Raw genomic sequence first — 10,787 nt, forward strand, 5'->3', positions numbered from 1 at the left:
AGAGCACATATTATGGTGCAGTTGTTGCACTTTTGTGCTGTGCAATCAGGTGCTGGCTGAAGATAGGAATTATCAAACTTCTCATCTGTTAAGAAGTCTGAACTGAATTAGTGAATGACCATAACTCAGGAAATGCTGTTTCCTGTTTTTTTTATTTATCAATTTTTGCATGGTTTTTGCTTTTGCACTCTTTTCATTATTCGCACATTTCTTTTTACTAAAAATACTTTGACCCCCCCCCCCCCCCCCCCCCCCAACACAAAGCTTTTGTCATGACATGGAAGTCTGCAGAAATGCTATCATTGTTTGATAATGTTAACATCCTCCGGATAAAAACTTTGTCACGCACTGTTAAATCTGAGCACTGACAATAGGAGGTGACCTGCTGTCTGGATCCACATTCAAAATCTGCTGGCCTCTTTCTTCTGAATGTTTAGTCTTCTGGTGGGACTGATTATTGTGAAGCAAAGTTCACCAAGTGGCCATAATGACGTGAAATTCTGCACTCCGACCTCTGATTTTTAATTAGCATACACATGTCTCCCTCCTGCTGTGCACTGAAGCAATTTCAAAGTAGTATCAGGTGTCTCTGAGGGGCCAGCGACCTTTGCGTGATCAGTGTATATTTCTGAATATGATAATTTCAATGAACCACAATCCTGAACTCAAAGTTTGTGTCTGTATATACAAACTAAAACATCTGGTCCTGCTAAAGGAGCTTGGCTCTCGAACCATTATCTGACTAAAACGGCCCCAGAACGCTTTTCCTGAACCCCTGTGCCAAGAATAAATATGACCCAAAGCAACAGCAGAGCTCCTGCACATGTGCCAATATGTATGTACCATCTGCATCAGGCAAGCCTTCGTTTTCATAAGGCATACATGTGTTTTAGAGGGTGCGTCACCTCTTTGTTAGGGTAGGATGACAGTGAGGCATTTGGTCATTACGGGCAAAACAGAAAGGGTCCGTTCCACATCACATGGTGGAGGTCAGAGTTCATTTGAGGGTCAGGTGGAGACCATTTGTTTAGTGACCTGTGTGGCTTAGTGACCTGTGTGGCACTTTCCACATGAAACAAGTACGATAGAGTGTGTTAAACTTAAAGGTGCAGGTAAATCTAAGCTAACCCCCTCAGTGTTCGTGCTCAGACATGAGTGTATTTGCTTCTCATTTTTTTCTAAATGTACTTGTAAAAATTTCTGCATGAGAGCAAAGATAATTTTCCATATTGTCAAGCTACTTTTCAAAGAGCATCCAGGTGAAACTCTGCCGAGGATGCTTCTTAATATTTTCTTAGATCAAAAATGAACTTCCTTCATCAGTCCTGCTTGTTAAGATCTTTTTTTTTTTTTCCAAACGCATCTCTTTTAATCTTTATGCCTGAATGAACATGTCTCAGCATCAGTTGTGGTACTCTGTTATTACAATTTCATTATTTCAGCACTCTGCCATCACAACAGAGATCAAAGTGGGGGAAGGCTGCTTTTTGTTCAGTCTCCACCGTGTGTGTAGAGACATTTAAGACAGTAATGTAGGCCTGTGCACACTCGAGAGCTTCTGAGCACAAATCAATGCACATCTTAAGTGAAACCTGCAAGACAGACTTCCTTCATAGAGTTAGTAGTCAGCCAGACATACGTAATAATAGTAGTTTTGCCATAAAACATGATTACTTAAGTCGGGACTATAATTGAGTCATGTTGTTTTAATAAGTCTAGGACAGCGAGAGAATCCAGCAAAGCACTTTGTCTGCAGGGGAGGACTGCTTTTATACTCCTCTTAGAAGATATTTTGACTTTAAAAGACACATTTAAAGTTACTCTGAGCCCTGTGTAAAGTGTTAGAAGGTGGTGAGTGATGACTTACACATACACACACACACACACACACACACACACAAAGACCCTGCGGACATGCTGAAGATCACAACCATGTGAGAGACATCTATAGCTGCACTTTGAGGTTGTACGAGAGTAAGTGTGGGTTGGTTTGGTTTAGTCTTGTGTTTCTTGCATGATTTCTGCAGTGCATCCATGTACACACAGGTGCAACAGACTCTCATCAAACAGTGACCTTCGTAAAGCCTCAACAGTCTCTTTGAGTTCCCGTGAGAAAGATTTCTAACAGATTAACGTGACGGTAAGCAGAGAATATAACGATAAAGCAATGCGGTAACAATGCTTCCACAAGTTTTAAGATTCTTTGTCCTGATATAATTATGGTGTAAACACAAATCCATGCAATAGTGAGATGAGACATTTCATTGTAGACCAGAGTCATGAACCAACAAACCAACATTCCAAAACATGAACTGGTTTTAGCTTCAGGGATGAGAGGATTTGAAACTGTTCTCTCTTTTTTTTTATGCAATAATAATATTTGTTGCAAGGTTTACCTATAAATGTTACCTGCTTTTTTTTGGGAGGTTATGAAAATGGGGATAAATTAATGATTGTTTCTGTATAAACTTAATAGGTTAAATATATTAAATGTTAAGTATTCATACCTTTTATAACACTTGGGGGAAATTCGATTGTCTGCAAAATTAGGGCTACTGATGGCCTCACTTTGTCATTAAGCATTTGCCTGATGGTCTACTATCAAAATGTAGCAAATAAACACACCGGTTACTTCACTGGGTAAACCTGCTTACTGTAACTACTTATTAATGCAAGAACCAGCCAATCACATGACAGCAACTAAACATAGACATGGTCAAGACAAACTGCTGAAATCAAGCTGAGCATAAAAATGAGGATGAAAGGGGATTTAAGTGACTTTGAATGGTTGGCGGTGCCGGACCGGCTGGTCTAAGTATTTCAGAAACTTCTGATCTACTGGGATTTTCCTGCACAGCATCTCTTGGGTTTACAGAGGATGATCCAAAAAAGAGAAAATATCCAGTGAGCAGCAGTTCTCTGGGTGAAATGCTTTGTTGATGCCAGAGATTAAAGGAGAATAGCCGAACTGCTTCGAACTGGCAACCGATAACCACTCACTACAACCAAGGTATGCAGAAGAGCATCTCCAAACACATGGCACATCAAACCTTGAAACAGATGGGCTAAAGCAGCAGATAAGAGAAAGCTCAAATCATTTCAAACTGGTTTCTTGAATCTGTGCCACGAAGAATTAAGGGAGTTCTGAAGGGGTCCAGCCCAGTACTAGTGATCATTAAAATTGGTGGTGAGTATGTTTTTGCAAGTTAAACATTGTGTAGGAATCGGTTTGCAATGCTGCATTTACACCAGTCTTATGAAATAAATATGCAAAGATTTTTGACAAAAAAACCCCCAACAACCCCACAGTAAATGTAATCATTTGGTGAGAATCAGAACTGCTTGTTTATGTTTTAAGACTTTTTCTGAGTAGAAACGTTTTGCTGTTTGCACCTCAAAAAGTGGTGAGATTTTGTTACTGTTTCCAGGTCACTGTTTTCATTGACATCCCTTTGCATTTTTCTGATTGCACCTTAAATCAGACTCCACCAACATCAAGGCTAATTCTGGTCTGTGATGTGTCACCTGTCACCAAATTAACATCCAGGCAGCCACAAACTATATAAAACCGGTGATCTAATTGACCAAAGCTTTGAAATGAAGAAGCAGAGCCCGAAAGGCTCCATGGCAATCACATGACATCAAAGACCTGTGCAGCATATGAGCTTCATTAGAGGAAGAAAATACCCACTCTTATTGAGCCCATAAAGGATACATGAAGTAACATATGCTCCTGTTATAACACAGTACATGCAGGAACACACGGAAGTCTCTGCTGTTAGGAAGAGCAGGCTTGCACTGTTCCCAGTGACCTCTGCTTCAAGGTGATGAGAAATATGCAGGAAATGCTTCATGGTGATTTCCTGTCCAGTTTGAGAAAGGAAGGAGAGCTGGAGGATGCACGAGGCCGAGCAGCGGTCCTTCAGAGACAGTTGCTCTCACCTCTTTGCAGTATTTAGGACATGTTGGGTCGTCTATAATCAGTGTCATGGCCGTCGCATTTAGCTGAGAAACAGATTAGGATTAAGTTTACTTATTAAGCAGCCTTTTATTGTTTCAGTTCACAACAAAATGTGGTCTCATATTTACTCCTTTCATCCATTTTCAGAAGTAAGCAGTCCTTGCTCATTTTTAGGGATGTAAGCTTTGGTTGGTTGTTATGCAGGCAGGCTTAAAAAAACCCAGAAAGAAAAGAATTAATTCATCAGACACTGACTCAAGTAAAAAATTAGCCATAGTCATGATTTCCATTGATTAATTTGATTAATTCTACATGTAGCCTGTACTTCCAGCTTTGCTGTTCCCCTCAGTTTTGGGTCTTTCAGCTCATTGTTTTACTTTGGTTTGTCCCGCAGCTCCACTGTTCTGGTTCAGTCTGAAAAAGAGAGTACCCTAAAATGGAGCTATTAGAATGCAGCGGCAAGACTGCTAACAAAAACTAGCCGGCGTTCACACATCACACCTGTTCTTGCATCCCTTCACTGGCTCCCAGTGAAATTCAAAATCCACTTTAAAACCCTGTTATTAAAGCTCTACATGGACAGGCTCCTCATCATATGTGAGACCTTATCAGTGCAGCCGGCCTCTCGACAATCCTTTAACCAGGGTCTCCTAATTGTTCCACACTAATTTTAAAACCAGAGATCGAGCAATCGTGCTTTTGAGATTATGGTGCCCAGACTTTAGAACAGCCTTCCTCAGCCTATCAGGTCGGCTGAGTCAAACATTGGCTGAAAACACATTTTTATAGGTTAGCGTTCCCTTAATCTTTTCTCTGTAATTCCAGGTCATTGTTTGTATGGAATTGTGTATGTGGAATGAATGTTTGATCATATAGTTGATTGCGTGTTTTGTTATGTGTTGGTTTGTTACATGTATACTTATGCATGGCTCTTAAACTGTGGAGCACTTTGTAACTCTTTGTTTTGAAAAGTGTTATATAAATAAAGTTATTATTATTATGATGATGTGGAGGTAAAATCCATCTTACAGCAAAGCCTCTTGGCATTAGACTGTATTTTTCTTCCTCTTAACAAATCCAATGAAAAGACTAAAGCTAACAATGTTAGTCCATCTCTCAGTGGCTTACATATTCCACTGGGTTCCTTTGAAGCAAAACTGTTTCTCTGAAGACCTTCAAAGAAAAGATCATTTTTTTAATTAAAACTCACATAGTAGCTTATGAGACTATTTTCATTGATAGAATAAAACAGCAGAGTTTGGGAGTTATCATTGTGACAGTAATATAGCAGGTAGTAGTGATTGTCTTATATCAGGAGCTCACTGCGTAAATGCACCAAACACAGGCTTTTAATCACATTAGAAAATGTTGTCATGTGATAAAGTTATATTTATCTGAGACAGAGGAAGAAAAACAGAAACGCATATTAGGCACGGATTCATGTGTTAGTCATTTGTTACACATATTCAGTTCAGTTTGAGCTTTTGACCCGCTGACCCTGCACACCTGCAGCTTTTGACTGAATGACTGGTAGTTACTGTACCAGCTGGGCTGAATGGAAATGTTTCCGGTATTCATTACACATACAAACATGCGCTCTGGAGATGTTTGCATGCACCGCGTCCAAGCCAACTCTGCAATTTCACAATGGAAATATTTGTTTTCCAGATTGCAAGCTGGTGCTGGCAATCTAGGGTTCCCACTGTATGATTATCTTATTGAGTGACATACTTTCCTTCAGGGCAGCATGCAGTGGCAATTAGAGAATATCTGCTTTTCCCCCAAAGTGTAGATACTAAGCCCAGATGAATGCCAGGCTTTGTGTGACTATTGTTACAGTGATATGTGAAACCTACTTCAAATTTATGTGAAAAGGTGTCTAGTTGCATTAAAGGGCCATGTGATTTTGCAGCCCTGTTACTCATACCACCACTTTGCACTGTAGCAGTGGACTGTGGATGCTGTGCTGCTCCTGATGGTGTCGTGATGGTCGTCCACGTTGCATAATGAGTGTTCCCACCAGGAGATGCCCCAGGGACACAATGTCAAAAACAACTGTGGGACTTTCTCACACTGTAACCCAGTATTCCCAGAGAAAGGCCTTTGAGAGGGGGATCGTTTCCTCAACAACTACACCACTTTGCTGTGCCACTCCAGAGGAAGCCAGCTTCCTGCAGCTCCAGTTGTACAGGGGCCTCTCTTTCTCTCTTCTCCAGCAGGGCAGTGTGCAGGCTGCTGGGGAGACAAGCAAAGCTGCTCAATGGAGCCTCTGAGTATCAAATACCTGAAATATCAAACAGCACATAAGAGGGCAGTTGACTTGTTTGTTTGACTTTGGTGGTCAGGAAGATTTCAAAGGAAAAAAAAAAATTAGGGATGTGTAAAGAGTAATAAAAAGTTTATTTATCCCAGAGGATTTGTGCGAGAAGCTGGATCATTTGTCACCTGAAAGATTTATCTCAGTCACAATTCATCACCCAGGAAGTCCAATTCTTTGCTTCACAATGCTGCTTAACAATAATGAGCAAAGAAAACATCTCCAGTTTTTGAGGTGAAAGGGAGTTCAGAGACTTAGGTTCACATGCTTTATGTTTATTTGAGGCCTCTTTTTGGGGGGGCACAAAAGGCCAAACATAGCTTCATAACATATAAGTTTGTTTTACCACATTTTGGCTTCAACCTTCCTTTTTTTTTTTTTTGTGCTCAGCCAACATAATAAATGGGGCTGTCCAGGAACAACGCAGACAGCTAACAAACAGTGACTCTGGTCAGATTTTGAAAAGCCGGCCCTTTGGGATTATGCTGTGTGAGGCAGCTGCCTTTGTCATGATAACTACAACTCTGAACTTTCGACATGCAGACCGGAGGGTGTTGATGGAAACGGGTGACTTCACAAAGTGATGAGGAAGGGAGGAGAATTTAAATAAATCTACAAGGGTGAGGACAAGTAAGAATTAAACTAGAGATGTGTAACATCATGCTACATCTGCACATGCTGCACAGCCGCACCCTCGGACTTCACAGGCCTTATTAATGTGAAAAATGAGGATCAGAGGAGAGGGTGAAACTGGGAACCGTGACCAGTTACTAAGCCAAACTCCCCTTTTTTTGTACCAACTCTGTGTAGGCCCATGCCTGGAAACTCAGAGCATGCACAGAAACAGCCTGTCTGCAGAGCAGCCTGTGAGTTCAGCAGCTCTTTGATAGCAGAGGGGGTTAAAGAGTCAGGCCAGGGAAGTGACCACAAAAGCCTTCTGTTGCAGCCTGGGAGTGGGGTTACCTGCCCTGCTCTCTGCTGATGGGGTCTAATTTCACACATCACATGTGCATGCATACGCATAAGCATCCACATCCAAGTGCAAACACATGCACATGCACACACACACACACACACACACACACACACACACAACAGCAGCAGAAGTTTGAGAGGCAAGAAAGTGTGTATGTGTTTCCTCAGGGGACAAATGATTTTTGTTTGTCAAGCATTCAGAGCATGACAACAGGACAAAAGCAGCCACATAACCAAAGTACCGGGTGACAGATAGTTATTGTTCTCATGGAAATGGCATAGACATGCTGCTGGAAACACTCTGACATGTTTCCTGCTAAGTAAAGTTTGTTTTTTGTTTTTCAGTGTGAATTAGGTCTCTTTCTTGGTGGGAACAAATTTAGCTGTCAGTTCCACATCTGCAGCATCTCTGATGTTTTGTGGGACAGGAGAGCAGTGAGTCTACATTAAAAATTAGGATAAAATCTCAATTAATCACACTGGAAACTAATGAGGTCTAAATGGTGTATAAAATAATAGATTAGACTTCACATCTGGACAGTGTCTGTGGCTGCTTTACAGCAACAAAACAGGCAGAAAACTATGAGCGATAAAGCAATTATTGAATAAATAATCACTAAAAGGATGTTAAAGGGGACCTATTATGTTTTTTCCAGTTAGTCTTGACATCTGCAAGAGTAGCTTTGCATGACTGACCATCCAAAATGATCCTTATTTATTTTACAGTGGACCTTTGTGCAGGCCCTTAAATCATCCACTGCCTGAAACAAACCGTTTCCTCTCCTCTCCCTTTAAGCCAGCTTTCTTCTAATTGGCTGCTCCTTGCAAATAGAAGGTCTTAACCTCAGGTGGGTGTGGCTTCTATGTTTGTAGTCAGAGCCATGAGCCTGAGATGACCATATTTCAGATATCCACTCTCCAGAGTAGAAAGAACTGTCTCAAATGGTGTATACAGAGCAGCCTGAAGCCTGAGATTTTACATATACTGTATATATGTAACAAAATGTATGGAAAAGCATAAAAGTTCCACTTTAAGCAAAACCCTGCCTTATTAAGAACGTGTGTTTCCTTATGAAAGGAGTGACAGGAGAGGAAACAAACCCAGCATTACACTGACAGGAAGACACATAGAAGAAACATCTGAGGGGGAAAAAAATTTAAAGAGAAATGCTGTCTAAGAGGCTGAGAAGCAGGAACCTCTGTTCCTCAGACAAACTCTACATGATAAATATTCCCCGTCCAAACCGTCCGGTCACACCCTTTCTTTAGTGATACCACTTTTGATAAATGGTGTGAAGCTACTCTTGTGCTCTCATCTTGGGCTCATTATGTTATCTCGCCTGTCAGTGTATGGACCTCTGCCTGCAGAAAACCTGGGTGTGCTCCACGTACGCTTCGCTGATGTCTAACCTCATCTGTGTGGAGTTTAGAGCACTTTTCTCCACTAAGATCCATCACCTGATCTCACGGGTTGGGAGGAAACAAAAACCTTTATGTCTCAAGGCACCGTATTAAAGAAGCTAAAAAAAAAAGCTGCCTCCAAAGAGATTAAGTGATCAGATAATGGTCTTCTCCACACTATCATTTTATCTGTGGGATTATTGACTCCTTTATCAACTGGGCTTAGAGAAGTCAGATTTAAATTTAGTGAGGCTCAATCTTCTCTCACTATGACTACATTCACCAAGCAATGCTTAGAGCACTATTCTGGTTTGTTGTTCAGATGATTTTTGTGTTTAGCTGTTTAAATTATTCTTTATATCCATCCATTCTCTTCTGCTTATCCTGTTCAGGGTTGTGGGGGTTTGGGTGGGAAGAGCCTGCATGCAAACTCCACACAAGGTGGATTTGAACCCAGACCTTCTAGCTGTGAGGCAACAGTGCTAACCACCACACCACCATGCTACCCTATTCCTTATATATGTGGCCAAGATAATCAATCAAATAGGTATAATGGGGGCCAGTAAAGTCAGCATTTATGGTTTCATTTTATAAGATGACGTGCAGCTGAATTTGTGAGATGAATATGAGGCACAAATGTACGCAGTACTATATACATCTTGAGCCACCTCTCATTTCTTTATATTTGGCTTCCAATGAGCCAGACTTGAGCATTAGTTCTCCAGGTTTTCTTTAGACTTTGGCTGCTTTTTCATTCATTTTCAGTTCAGTTCTTGTACCTGACAATTTCACAGGATGTGAGTGTGACTGATTGTCTCTCTGTGTTAGCCCTGCAACAGGCACAATAGTACTGCGCAAAAGTACTGTACTTTTGCACAGTACTGTAGGTTTTAGTATAGTAGTTGATGTTACTTCTAGATAGAAGTGTTTGCTGGACGCAGGAGCGATGGGACTGTGACATGAATGGCTTCACTCAGAGATTTTCATCTAAAATTTCAGGATGCACAGCATCACTCTTAACTACATCTGCCAGCACCTCTTCATCAGTCTGGCTGCACGATGCTGAGGTCAGGAAAGTGACAGAAAAAGTCACACGAAATCTGATTTGACAGTTCTGACTGAGGTAACATAGTACAAAAAAAATAAATAAAATATAAAAGTCAGATCTGTATCTGATTTAGGATCATGTGTGAAAGTGGACAACATCATAATTAAAAAGGTTTAGAAAGATTTCATGTGATTTGTGTTGTTTACACTGTCATTAAAACTGATCTGAGTCACATCAAAGCAAATAAATGCACAGCTTTGGACCAAAATACAGTAAACAGACTAATAGAGGCTGAAAAGCAGTTGGTTTCTGAAGTTTTCACTGGAAGCTGCTGTGAAACTGAAAACTGTAGGCCTATCGTACCTTAAAGGAGAAGTGTAGGAGTTAACACAATCACCTACAGATGAAAGACCCCTGATTTAAGGAGACAATTCAGATTAATGCAATTTTATTTATATAGTGCCAATTCGCAACAACTGTTGTCTCAAGTTGCTTTATATTGCAAGGAAAGACTCTACAATAGTAGAAAGAAACCCCAACAATCACACGACCCCCTATGAGTAAGCACTTGGTGACAATGGGAACAAATCAGGCTCAGGGGGAGGCAGCCATCCGCTGCAACAAGTTGGGAGGTAAGAGAAGAGAGCAGAGACAGGCCATGGTCCTCAGCCTGAAAAGGGGGAAGGGTCCACTCCGAGTCAGGGACAAGTTGCTACCCCAAGTGGAGTATCTCAGGGTCTTGTTCATGAGTGAGGGGAGCAGGAGACAGACAGACAGATTGGGGATGTGGCTGCAGTGATGCGAACGCTACACCAGTCTATTGTGGCGAAGAGGGAGCTGAGCACAAAAGCGAATCTGTTGACCGGTCAATCTACGTCCCTACCCTCACCTATGGTAACCGCCTTTGGGTAGTGACTGAAAGAACAAGATCGATGATACAACTGGCAGAAATTAGCTTCTTCCAAAGGGTGACTGGCCTCTCCCTTAGAGACAGGGTGAGGAGTGCAGCCATTTGAAGGGGCTCAGAGTAGAGCTGCTACTCCTCCACATTGAAAAGAGCCATTTGAAGTGGTTTGGACATCTGA

The sequence above is a fragment of the Archocentrus centrarchus genome, chromosome 15 (assembly GCF_007364275.1).
Source record: "Archocentrus centrarchus isolate MPI-CPG fArcCen1 chromosome 15, fArcCen1, whole genome shotgun sequence".
Lineage (NCBI taxonomy): Eukaryota > Metazoa > Chordata > Actinopteri > Cichliformes > Cichlidae > Archocentrus > Archocentrus centrarchus.